General features: G+C 41.4%; 1 pseudogene; it reads right to left on the minus strand.

Annotated features, from left to right (window-relative positions):
• Positions 1–5,036: 5,036 nt before the first annotated feature.
• On the minus strand, positions 5,037–8,179 carry LOC139068870 (uncharacterized; annotated as a pseudogene).
• Between the last annotated feature and the right edge of the window lie 6,112 nt (positions 8,180–14,291).

Raw genomic sequence — 14,291 nt, forward strand, 5'->3', positions numbered from 1 at the left:
GTTACCCCAATCACTTAAGTCCCCAGCTCCTTCTGTATTCAAACCCTGTCAGTCCTCTGTGTTTTGTCAGTTTGTTGTTTCCATGTTGGTGTGTTTCTTTATGAAAAACCCTTCAAACGTCCTCACTAGCCTGCTTGTGTGACTCACCTGCATTTGGACCCTCACCTCAGACTTCAACTCTGCATTACACCTGAAAAATGCTGTTGTCCAAATTTAAAGAGCCCTATATTGCTTTGAAATGTGAAGGTTTAAGGATGAAAAACTTGATAAAGTGAACAGAGATCATTATGTGCACCTCTAAGTGATTATTTCTGTGTGTTTGGAATGCAATGTGATGCTCTTATTTTGACAGATTACCTAACTGGGTGAAAAATCCACATTTTCAATTATTATTTCAATATTGACTAATGTTTGTTTTCCCAAGCAGCCCAAATTTAACATATCCTACAAAGATGTCTGATTTTTCAGTCCCACTTGCTGACTTGTCTGCATGAATGACTCGGGTAGGAGCAACAATTGAAAACTGCAAACAGGAAAAAAAAAAACAAATTCATTCTGCTCACTGAATGCAGCATTTACAGGTAAAGGAATTCCTCTAACATTTGTGATGTGAAGATAAAAATAAGCTGGAATAAATTTTCCATTTTTAGGACTTAACCAGGTTCTGCCCCTCTGGAAACGATTACTGCAACTTTTTCTCATGTCATCTCTCAGCATGCTTTCCCAATGACCTATATCCTCCCCTGTGGGGGACAAATGTGAGGCATGATGGCTCTAAACACAACAGAGTCCTTGTAATCATCAGATTATCGAGGCTAGCGCTGCATTTGGCGGTTTAAGTCTGAACACTGATTGTGGTCTGATGAGTCTGAAAGTGGACAATGGCTCTTAGGGAACAGAAAAAGGAAAAGCAAAGCTATAATCGCAACCCTAATGGGAAAAAAATGTTTAAAATTGTTTGGTTTATTGTGCTCCTGAAATGTTCTCATGTTCACCAATTTATGATCAAGAAATTGAGTTTAATGCAAGGACAAACTTATTTTCTTTACTTTAAAAACAGCCAAAGATAAATGTGTGATAGATTGTGATGGAGCTAAATAATGGGAAATTTTGTAAAGAGCAATTAATTCTGGATTCTACAAATAGATTCACTTTGACTCATTTCTTCTGTTCTCTCTTTAGGACAAGGTCTGCATAGATTAGTCTCAGGATCACTTTATTATTGTCTTAATGGAAACTTGTCTTGCCGACACTGAAGGAGCACTTTACCCTACCAGGGCTGATTTCAATTTACACATGGGACTACTTTATGACAAAACACTGTTGTAAGCCACTACTGCATGGCGTATGGATTTAACACAGCGGCCGAAGAAGCTACCAGCAGCTGAAAAAAGGCCCATCCGTATTTTGTGAAGAACCAAAAGGAAGTGCATCCGCATTATCTGTAAGTGGTCTTTTATTTAATCTTTCTTGAGTGTTGCTGGGCTATTATAAACTACTGTAAGCATGATGTGTTGCTAATGCATGTGTTTGTTTATGGAAGCTGGAGGCTTTATCGACCGCTGTGTTATATCCATACATCATGCAGCGGTGGCTTACAGCGGTTTTTTGTCATAATGTAGTCCCAAGTCTAAATCGGCTCCGGCTAATCCTTCGTGTTACTTCTTACTTTTCATTTGCAGTCAACATGATTATTGAGCTCACCAGGAACAATTATTATCATTATTGAGTAATTTTAATCACTTATGCACACAAATGCTAGTTCCTGCTATTCATGTCCATTGCTTATGCTAAGCTAAAGCTGCCAGACCAGAAGAATTACTGCGCTGGTTACAAAATGCTTATTTCTCACTTATCTAACTCTGGAGAATACGGAAATACACAAACTTTCACTTAGGGGTGTAATATTCCTTTTTTCCCCACCCACATTATCAGCGAGACATCTGTCAAGGCTGTGTGAACCACAGGCATCATGGTGTGAACATCGAGAGGAGCAAGTTGAGGGGGCTCGGGCACCAGCTCATTGGCGCACTGGTCGTTTTGAACCCAGAGACCGAGGATAATTTTCTGGACCCATCTAGGCTAACCCCATTACTGGAATTAGTTGGAGTTGATGTCGTTGAATCGGAATATACTGTGGCTCATGAGTTTCTGGTGAAGAAATGGCTGATACCCCAGTTCGCCCTGAAGACAGAAAATGGACAATAGCCGACATCCTCAGTGCATTCAACTGTGCACTCTAAGCAATGCTGACTGTTAGCGCATACAAGCTGGCCTTAACCTTTGGAGCATCAACAGCAGTATGTGAAAACTCTTTATCCATGATAAAAAGCTTTTTCTTCGAGCATCGACGCAGCATGGCCCAACACAACACAAGGCCCAGCGCAAGTTCAAGTCTGAGTGAAAGGATGCACTGATGAGGAGGTTCAGCCTGGACAAACGCCGCCTCCCGCTGTACTGACTGGAGAATCCGAATCAACTTTATTGTCAGTGCCCCGGCCTCCTGAAGCATAGAAATTTGTCTCTGCAGTACAGCCTGACCAAGGTACAGATACAGGTGAGGACAGCACTGCCCCCACTCAAAGTAAGTGTGCCTGCATGTATATGTGCACGGCGCGTGTAGTGGAAATGCATATCTCTCTGTTGACTGTTTTGAAACGCACCCGCCGCTGTGCTTTTTCAGCTTGAGAGATGCTTCTGGTGTTGCATCTGTTTAGTGGACATTGGTAACATTTCGTGTTTCATGTTTTCTATTATTTTATATTAGGAAAACTGATGTAGGCTGTCGCTGGATGGGCTGATGGTTATGTTTTTAACACGTATCGGTGCTGCGCAAATAGACCATTATGAGTAATATAACTGTGCCCTCCATGCATTTGATAATCCCCCCTTAAGAATAGGTCTGGTGACGGGTCTGACGTAAGGTAATACGTGTGTTAGGCATTCATGTATATTAGCAGCCACCGTAGATGTGTTTAAAAATGAGTATCCTTGGTATTTAACCAAAGGTTTTTAACTTAGTTTATTTTTCTTTTCTTTTTGGCTTCTTGGCAGCTAATGCTGTTGTAAATTTACATCTGTGCCACATGTATGCAGTGAGACTGAACTTTGTTAGAATTTCTAGCAATTTAAAGATATATATTTGACTGAGAACCAGGGATATGGTTTAACTTAGCATGAAGGTGAGTCTATGTTGGGTATTTTTGTATCCCTAAAATAAACCACACAGGAGAAAAGATCTGTAAGGTTTTATACTCTGGATGTGCGGAGAGAGACAGGCCGAGAGCCTGCAAAGGCCCTCGTCCGATCTACTTTGGGCTGTCTTCTCTCAACCAAGCGGTTTCATTGAAACACAGGAAAATATGAACAAAGAACAATCCATCACTGTCCTACACTAGCCAATTACAGCGTTGCTTCTGGGCTAAGGCGGGACATTCCAAAAAGGAAGTCTTAATTTATGGCGGGCAGCCAGAAACTGCTGAGAAACTCAGTAACTATAGATGCCGGGCAGTTTATTCCACCAACCACCACAGCATACCAGAGCTTGACTGAAAGGAAAGAAAAAAAACCCTGAGACTTACATTTAGGGAATAAACACTTAAAGGGACATTATGGATGTTTGACAGCCAAAACATGTATAGAAATAATACATTTCTTCTTCATACATTCTCCTGCAATGCCCTGGTCCTGTAGAATGAGCCCTGGCATTTTTACTGTGATTGCCTATTTTTCTGTAAAATCACAGAAAAAGAGAGCTGCTCGGGTCGAGCAGGCTGCTTCATGCACGTTCAAGCTCAAGCATAGCCCGTAGCGTTTGCTATCAGTAGCTTTAGCAGCAGAGAGTGAGGTAGTGCCAACTCAGCAACTTTGTCGCTGTTCCTAACGCCAAGTGATGAACCTAGCTACATTTCTGAGGACCCTTAGCTACTTCTAGATATTTCCTGCAAATTAGCAACAAAATTGCCATTTTCGCTCCGAACCGTTCTTTGAAGTTGAACGTTGTTTCAGCTGTCATCAAGGATATAAAAGTTACAGATACAATCAAAGTTACTGGTGCTTTAGCTCACCTAGTAAGACGTCGGACTCTTGTGCAGAAGGCTCAGGTTTGATTCTGGATGTGAACCTAGTTTATTTAGAGTTCATTTTTTACATTTTTTATAGTAAGATGCCCAAATTTTAATTTGAGACTCGCCGAACGGCATTGAATTCACAGATAAAAAAAGATGTGGGTTCAACTTTCATTTTGGAACAATTTTTCAAGCAAGGGAAGGGAATGATCTGAGCATGCAGGAGGACTGACCCATCATTAACCTTTGTCAGCTGTGCTGAAGAGAAAGGTACAGAACCAAATTATTTAATTAATTAGCTGCGTGTTCTCCTGTCCTCCGGGCCACACACACACACACACACACACACACACACACACACACACACGGGACTGTCTCAGCTGTTATTTTTGTTAAGGAGTGTGCACGTACAGCATGTGCGCCTCGTGCACGAGCCTACTATTGAGGCTGCCGTTACGCTTTTGGCCTGAGGGGGCAATCACGAGCATAAAAATTCAAAAGTCCGTAAAGTCCCTTTAAGTATGTCAGTTTTTTTTTATTGTCAACAATATACTGAACATGATCTAAAAACAACTCTATTTTTAGTTCATAATAATAAACATCTTTTGCTTTTTTTGTGTGTAAACAAAAAAGGAGAAAATTACAAACCAGTGCAGTAATGTAAATGACATATCTGTATAATGTATGGGGTGCTGATTGTAAAGTGATATATTTCTAAATACCACTGATCATTTGAACAAATATTTAGTTGACTGTTGAAACGTGAAAATCTAGAATATGGTGCAAAAGGTCAGTAATTCAAATTAAAAGGTGAAACTAATATATGAGATAGACTCATTACATGCAGAGTCAATTATTTTAAGCCTATATTTGTTACAATAGTCATGATTATGGCTTACAGCCGATGAAAACTCCACATTCAAAATCTCAGACAATTAGAATATTGTGAAAAGGTTAAACATTCTATATGTAAAGTGTCACATCAGCTAATTAGACCAAGACACCTGGAAATGGTTCCTGGGCCTTTATGTGGTCTCTAAGTCTGATTTCCATCCATCCATCCACACAAAGTATTCTAATAATTTAAGTTTCATCTGTATAACATTGAAATGAAGTAAAGTCAGAATTTAACCATGCTTATTTAAGAAATTAAAATGATACATATTAATGTTTAAACACATCCAAAACAATAACAGCAAGATGCACACAAGTGCACTTCCTCTAATGCTGGAGGCATACTGATAAGTGTAGTTAGTGCTCACTGCCATAAAACACCCAAAAGTGCCAACACTAGATATGGCAATATACTTATCTACTCATCAACTCACCGTGCATGACTTGTTTTTGCTCATCATCTAGAATCTTCTGGTGCCGATCTGTAACTGGCAACAGCCACGAGACTCAGGGAGCATTAGTGAGAAAGTGAGTTTTGTTTGGAAAAATGGACTGCAGTACCCAAAGCTGACCACAGGATTTCATTCACATTCTTTACATATTACACCTTAAAACGCTAGATTGAAAAAAACATTACGATAAATGTTGTTACCTGTGGGGCAGAAAGCATGCAACCTCGGCAAATAGATTTAAATTCAAACATGTAATTTAAACTTTGAAAGAAAAGCATCTTGACTTCTTTGTGTTCTTATAAGACGTTTCACCTCTCATCCGAGAGGCTTCTTCAGTTCTAAGGTCAAATGGTGGAGAGTCCCAGATTTAAACCCAGTGGGAGTTTCCCCCGAAGAGGGAACAAAAGACCCCCTGATGATCTTCTACATAAACACATGAGCCAAGGTGTGAGGGTGGGTGTGGGTCCTATTCAGCCAGAGTTTTGGGTGAGCTCATTGTGAAGCCTGGCCCCACCCTATCATGTGAATTCCTGAGGTCAGATGGCCCAGGATATGCATGGGTGTTGAGGCATCTGGGAAGGGATCTCAAAACTGGATTATAGATGGCAGACAGTTGGTGTCGTAAACCACTGCCTCTGTTCAAAGATGGTTGCTCACAGTGGACATAAATGGCTTCCTTTACTCCTCTTTCAAACCATCTGTCCTCTCTGTCCAAAATGTGAACGTTGGCGTCCTCGAAAGAGTGACCTTTGTCCTTTAGATGCAAATGAACTGCTGAGTCCTGTCCCGTGGAGGTGGCTCTTCTATGTTGTGCCATGCGCTTGTGAAGTGGCTGTTTGGTTTCTCCGATGTAGAGGTCTGGGCATTCCTCGCTGCACTGTACAGCATACACCACATTGTTCAGTTTGTGTTTAGTTGTTTTGTCTTTCGGGTGAACCAGTTTCTGTCTGAGTGTGTTGCTGGGCCTGAAGTACACTGGTATGTTGTGTTTGGAGAAAACCCTCCTGAGTTTCTCTGATACACCGGCTACATAGGGGATGACAAGGTTGTTGCGTCTGTCTTTCTTTTCCTCCCTCGCTGGTGTCTGGTCTTCTTTTCTGTGCATCTTTGCTGACTTTATAAACGCCCAATTAGGATAGCCACATGTTTTAAGTGATTCCTTTATATGTGTGTGTTCCTTCTTTTTCCCTTCCGGCTTAGAGGGAACATGTTCTGCCCGGTGGTGTAAGGTCTTGATTACTCTAAGTTTGTGTTCCAGAGGGTGATGTGAGTCGAAGAGGAGGTACTAGTCTGTGTGTGTGGGCTTCCGGTACACTTCAATGTTGAGGTTGCCATTTTCTTCAAGGTGCACAGCGCAGTCCAGGAAAGGCAAGCAGTTGTCCTTTATGTTTTCCCTGGTGAACTTGATGTTTTTGTCCACGGCATTGATGTGCGTAGTGAAGGATTCCACTTCTTGTGTTTTGATTTTGACCCAGGTGTCATCCACATATCTGTACCAGTGGCTGGGTGCTCTCCCTTTAAAAGAGCCAAGAGCCTTTCTTTCCACTTCCTCCATGTAAAGGTTGGCTACAATAGGTGACACGGGGGAGCCCATGGCGCAGCCATGTTTTTGTCTGTAGAAACCTTCGTTGTATTTGAAATATGTAGTGGTGAGGCAGAGGTCTAACAGTGTGCAAATCTGATCTGGTGTGAAGTTGGTCCTGTCCTCCAAGGTGCTGTCTTCTTGTAGTCGTTTTCTGACAGTCTCCACTGCCTCCGTAGTGGGTATGCAAGTGAAGAGGGAGACTGCGTCAAAGGACACCATGGTTTCATCTGGATCCAGGGTAAGTTTCTGGACCTTGTCAGTGAAGTCGGTGGAGTTTTTGATGTGGTGTGGGGTGTCCCCCACCAGAGGTGCAAGGATAGTAGTAAGGTGTTTTGCGATGTTGTAGGTGACTGAATTTATGCTACTGACAATGGGTCTGAGAGGGATACCTTCCTTGTGGATCTTGGGAAGACCGTAGATGCTGGGTACTGCAACAGTCTTCAGTTCCTGCTTGTTCCGGGAGCATTTTCCCTTAAGTTTTGTCTTCAGCAAGTGAAATGCATGCTCAATCGGATTCAGGTCAGGTGATTGACTTGGCCATTGCAAAACAGTCCACTTATTTCCCTTCAAAAACTCTTTGGTTGCTTTTGCAGTATGCTTTGGGTCATTGTTCATCTGCACTGTGAAGCGCCGTCCAATGAGTTCTGAGGCATTTGGCTGAATATGAGCAGATAATATTGCCCAAAACACTTCAGAATTCATCGTGCTGCTTTTGTCAGCAGTCACGGCATCATTAAATACAAGAGAACCAGTTCCACTGGCAGCCATACATGTCCACGCCATGACACTTCCAGCACCATGCTTCACTGATGAGGTGGTATGCTTAGGATCATGAGCAGTGCCTTTCCGTCTCCCTCTCTTCCCATCACTCTGGTACAAGTTGATCTTGGTCTCATCTGTCCATAGATGTTGTTCCAGAACTGTGAAGGCTTTTTTAGATGTTGTTTGGCAAACTCTAATCTGGCCTTCCTGTTTTTAGGGCTCACCAATGGTTTACATCTTGTGGTGAACCCTCTGTATTCACACTGGTGGGAGTCTTGTCTTGATTGTTGACTTTGACACAGATATATCGCGTTTAAAGCGTGCCACAACCCGTGCACGCGCATTGGGTCCACAGCGCGCGTGTGAACGGGACTCGCGAGCGCAAATATACATGGCGAGAGGTCATTTGTGCACTGAGAGGGAGCAAACTGTGTCTGTGAGTGCACAAGGATGTGCACAAGTTACAAACCTGCGTGCGCGCGTTGCCAACGAGCACACGGCAGAGGAAAACGTGCGCGCGCGGCAGCCTCTCTGCGCGCTCGGCAGCCTCTGCGTGCTCGGCAGCCTCTGCGCGCTCGGTTTCTAATTCCGCTCGCTCGGCTGTGAGGAGTTTTGGCACTCTGGAGGCGTGGCCTGTGGCAGATCTTCCCTATCCTCTGATTGGTTAGTTTACCCCGCACTTTACTTTCTAGCTATCTATATAAAAAAATCTGATATTCAGCAGTTGCTGGCATAGCTCAGCTGGGAGAGCGGGCGACTCTCACTCTGGAGGATCCAGGTTCGAGTCCGGCCAAGTAACATAGAGTTGATGTCATATTATTCTTTCCTAATTCCTGTGATATTATTTTACAGTTGTGACCGTTCAACTGTCATTAAATGTCCGAATGTTTGCTGGGCAGTGTTTTAAAAAGTGCACATAAGCTAGATGGTTTTAACCAGGTAAAAATAGACTTGTGGGTGTAGGTATGTTCAAGTTTAAAAAGTTCTTGCCTCATTAATGTATTGTTTATTTTTTTCAGCATTTAAATGACAAATTATCCTTTCAAATAATTAATTGATGAGTTACATAATTGTCCATTTAGAATTGTTGAATGGACTGAGTCAAGTTTGGTGCACTTTATATATTTCAAAACATGTTTTTTTTATTATGCATATAAATAATTTTAATGTTAATTTATTGAAATATTTCTATTTCTTCATTACCTCACCCTTGTTTTGACAAAAACAAGACCTTGCTGGATAATATCACGGAGAAACTATTTGTTCACAGTACTTGGCTCAGTGAGGATCTGTATACCAAAGGAGGAGATGCTCAGAAATCTGTCTGCAGATTGTTACAACCCAGACTGGAATTGGTGGGCTGTAATAAGAAAGGAGACCAAACAGAGGAGTGGGGGTTCAACAACTGATTTATTTAACCAAAGTAAGGATTTACTAAAGCAGATCAGTGCAGTCAAGAATTACTGGTGTTTGGGTAGTCCTGAACGTGTTGTGATGCCCCCACCGTCTCATTGGGTTTTCATTTGTGTTTAATTGTGTTTTTCTTCTGTTGTAGGCAGCTCGTTAAGCAGCCTTGGAGGCACCTGGGCTCAGGGTGTGGTGCTGCCTACAAAGCCTACTGTTTTTCTGCTTTCACTGGGTCTCTCCTGTGTGGTGGAGAGTCCTCACTGGCCATTTTCTGTTCACTAACTTGCTTTAGTAAATCCTTACTTTAGTTAAATAAATGAGTTGTTGAACCCCCACTCCTCTGTTTGGTCTCCTTTCTTATTACAGCCCACCACTTCCTGTCTGGGTTGTAACAATCTGCAGACAGATTTCTGAGTATCTCCTCCTTTACACAGATCCTCACTGAGCCATGTACTGTGAACAAATAGTTTCTGCATGATATTATCCAGCAAGGTTATGTTTTTGTCAAAACAAGGGTGAGGTAATGAAAAAATAGAAATATTTCATTAAATTAACATTTAAATTATTTATATGCATCATTAAAATAAAAAAAACATGTTTTGAAATATATAAAGTGCACCAAACTTTACTCAGTCCATTCAACAATTCTAAATGGACAATTATGTAACTCATCAATAAATTATTTGAAAGGATAATTTGTCAATTAAATACTGAAAAAAATAAACAATACATTAATGAGGCAAGAACTTTTTTTTCTCTCTCTCTCTCTCTCTCTCTCTCTCTCTCTCTCTCTCTCTCTCTCTCTCTCTCTCTCTCTCTCTCTAAGGGAGTTTGCAGTGTATTAGTGAGTCATATATTGTACAATCACAGTCATAAAGTTTTCAACCAGTAGATTTATTTCAGTATGTATTTTTCTAGTATCACAAAAAATGTAATTTTATATGGTTAAAACCATCTAGCTTATGTGCACTTTTTAAAACACTGCCCAGCAAACATTCGGACGTTTAATGACAGTTGAACGGTCACAACTGTAAAATACCTGAAATTAAGAAAAATTAACATGACAGCTACTGCATTTTCCTTGGCCAGACTCGAACCTGGATCCTCCGGGGCGAGAGACACCCGCTCTCCCAGCTGAGCTATACCAGCAACTACTGAATATCAGACTTTTTTATATAGATAGAGGGTAAAGTGCGGGGTGAACTAACCAATCAGAGGACAGAGAACATCTGCCACAGGCCACGCCTCCAGAGTGCCAAAAGCCCTTACAGCCGAGCGAGCAGGAGTCAGAAACCGAGCGCGCAGAGAGGCTGCCGAGCGCGCACAGAGGCTGCCGCGCGGGCACGTTTTCCTCTGCCGTGTGCTCGTTGACAACGCGCGCACGCAGGTTTGTCACTTGTGCACATCCTTGTGTGCTCACAGACACAGTTTGCTCCCTCTCAGTGCACAAATGACCTCTCGCCATGTATATTTCCGCTCGCGAGTCCCGTTCACACGCGCGCTGCCATGTATATTTGCGCTCGCGAGTCCCGTTCACACGCACGCTGTGGACCCAATGCGCGTGCACGGGTTGTGGCACGCTTTAAACGCCATACAGATACACCTACCTCCTGGAGAGTGTTCTTGATCTGGCCAACTTGAAGGGTGTTTTCTTCACCAGGGAAAGGATTCTTCGGTTATTCACCACAGTTTTCCGCAGTCTTCCGGGTCTTTTGGTGTTGCTGAGCTCACCAGTGCGTTCTTTCTTTATGAGAATGTTCCAAACTGTTGTTTTGGCCACACCTAATGTTTTTGCTATTCTCTGATAGGTTTCTTTTGTTTTTTCAGCCTAATGGTGGCTTGCTTCACTGATAGTGACAGCTCTTTGGATCTCATCTTGACAGCTGACAGCAACAGATTCCAAATGCAAATAGCACACTTGAAATGAACTCTGGACCTTTTATCTGCTCATTGTAATTGGGATAATGAGGGAATAACACACACCTGGCCATGAAACAGCTGAGAAGCCAATTGTCACATTACTTTTGGTCCCTTAACAAGTGGGAGGCACATGTGCAAACTGTTGTAATTCCTACACCGTTCACCTGATATGGATGTAAATACCCTCAAATAAAAGCTGACAGTCTGCAGTTAAAGCACATCTTGTTTGTTTCATTTGATATCCATTGTGGTGGTGTATAGAGCCAAAAATGTTAGCATTGTGTCAATGTCCCGATATTTATGGACCTGACTTTATTTAAATGTATAGAAGAAATTTGGATGTGTCATTTGAACTATTTAGAATAAAATTTAAATGCATTCATTGAAATATTAAGAGACACTTTTAAGTACACTAGGTTAATTTTTTATATTCAGGGTGAAATTTAAGTATATTTGGCACATTTAAATGTTGAAAAATAAAAAAAACAAATTTAGCTAATGTTCTAACCAAACTTTCTATGAAACAGATGTAGCCTTTCAAAATAAAAGCTAGTTAAAGACATCACCTATCAAACAATCCCAAGAGTCCTTGAAGATTGTGACTCTGTTCAACACTTATCCACAATGAAATAAATCACTGAACTTAAATTAAAACACATTTAAAATAAATAGAAAAAAACTTGGAATGTTTGAATAAAGCATTAAATGTTACTAACTTATATTATTATTACCTTCAGTATTTTACTCCATTATAATCATCTTACATTATATTAGAAACTCTATAAATATCAGAGTGTTTTTAGTTTTTTTTAATTAAGGTTTCAATTCAATTCAAGTTTATTTATATAGCGCCAAATCACGACAAAAGTCGTCTCAAGGCACTTCACAAAATAAACATTCCAATTCAGGTCAGTTCATTAAGCCAATCAGAAATAATGTTTCCTATATAAGGAACCCAGCAAAATGCATCAAGTACAGCAATCCTCATACTAAGCAAGCATGCAGCGATAGTGGAGAGGAAAACTCCCTTTTAACAGGAAGAAACCTCCAGAGAATCCTGGCTCAGTATAAGCAGCCATCCTCCACGACTCACTGGGGATCGAGAAGACAGAGCAGACACACACACACACACACACACACACACACACACACACACACACACACACACACACACACACACACACACACACACACACACACACACACACACACACACACACACACGTAATGTGTCTATAGTTATATTGTGATTTCTTAGTAAATATTCTATTTGGTGAGATCAACTTTATTGTATTTATCCTAGTGGATCTCTAATTAAATGGGTAAACTAGCAGTGACACGTCCAACGTCAAGGAAAGCAAAAAGCCATTATCAGGAGAGGGAGAATGTTTAAGTGGTTAGCTTCAGTGTGCTAGACGATGGCCCCCTCCATGAGGCCACCACAGCTCAGCAGAACATCGTTGTAGCTTCTTCTGGGGTGAAAAACACTTAGAGAGAAAATAAAGTTAACAGCTGAAATTGCAGAAAATAATACAGTTAAAGAGCAGATTGTAGAAGAAAGCAGTAGGTTACATTCCATAGTTTTGATAGATGAGTCAGGCCGACATCTTCTTCTGTGCAGCTCATCCTGATTGTCAGCTTATCCATGGAGAATGTAAAACAGCACCACTATGAATGGAACAAGGAAGTAAAAAATAACCACAGCGCTAACTGTAGCTTAAAGCAGTTTCTGAAGATTTAGGCTTGAGAAGTTCTTTTCCCTTTGGGCCAACAGATGCTCGACTGAGGCAGCTGTGGGACAGCAGCTTGCTAGGGAAACCTCAAAGGAACTCAGGCTGGCTGAGCACATCACTCTGGTACAAGACCAAAGGTATGCAGCTTGATGATGTCGTTTTGATTGCACACAAGCATACCTGAATTGCAAAATGAGGATCAGACATTTGTGTTTCACCTTGTGACTCTGAAATTCTTTTTGTGAAAATAAAAACTGGTATTTTTGTTAAGGACAGGAATACTGAGCTACAATAAAGTCTTGGTTGTTTTTGCTACAGTTTGTCAAATCAAAAAGCCTGCAGCCGTCTCCTTCAGATTTCTCTAACTGCTGTTGGTTCTGTGAAAAAAAATCTATTCAAGGTGCTCTCAGTACATCTTCAAACCAGGTCATGATAATAAACATACACACAGAAGAACACACACCATTTTTGTACAGATTAATACAAATGAAGAACAAATTAACATTTACATCTAATTAGCAAGTATGTGCCAATTTCTCTGAAAACAATCTCGAAGAAGTCACAGGTGAAGCATTCATAAAGCAAGTTTATAGACGCTTGGGAAGTGCTCTGTTTGAGTCTGGTAAAACACCTGAGAAACCACTGACTGTTGCACAAAGCCCAAAAGTAACCCAAGAAGGAACCGAGAGCACATTAAAGGTATCTCTCTGTTAGCGTCAGCTGCAATGTGGAGAACAGGGAGCAAAATAAAACACTTAAATCATAATTATGCTGCCATGTCTTTGTGCAGCTGAAACAATACAACTGGTCTTTTCAGCCTTCGATAAACTAGAACTGGCATCTTCTGCAGCATTCCCCTTTCAGAAATGTTCCTTTTGGCGTGACGTGGGTGATGTTTTTAGCTGTGGGTTAGCAGCCAACTATGCTAGCAATATTTGGGACTGTAATCCTTCAGAGCACCAAGCATGAATGGCACAACTCCAATAAAAGGGTGAACATTTGGCACAGCAGGCCAGCACTGCTGTGACATGGGACAGCCTAAGTGAGAAATCCATGTGAAAGAGACCTCATACATGTATTGTTGGAAAAAAATCTGAGAATTAGATTTTTCTGTTTTCAGATAAACGTTTGCAGAGAAAACTTTCATGGTCAAATGTGTCTCTAGTACATGAGGACATGTCCCATGTTAGTCTATGAAACCACATTTTTTCTGTGTGCCTGTAGAAGAGCATGAGCGCTGTGAGAACTGCTAAATATTCAGTTATGCAGTGCTGAGAAATGAAATTATCATCATCACCATCACCATGACCACCATCACCACCACCATGATCATCATCATCACCATCACCATGACCACCATCACCACCACCATGATCATCATCATCACCATCACCATGACCACCATCGTCATCATCATCACCATGACCACCATCACATGACCACCATCATCATCATCATCATCATCATGACT

The sequence above is a fragment of the Nothobranchius furzeri genome, chromosome 1, assembly GCF_043380555.1.
Source record: "Nothobranchius furzeri strain GRZ-AD chromosome 1, NfurGRZ-RIMD1, whole genome shotgun sequence".
Classification (NCBI taxonomy): Eukaryota; Metazoa; Chordata; class Actinopteri; order Cyprinodontiformes; family Nothobranchiidae; genus Nothobranchius; species Nothobranchius furzeri.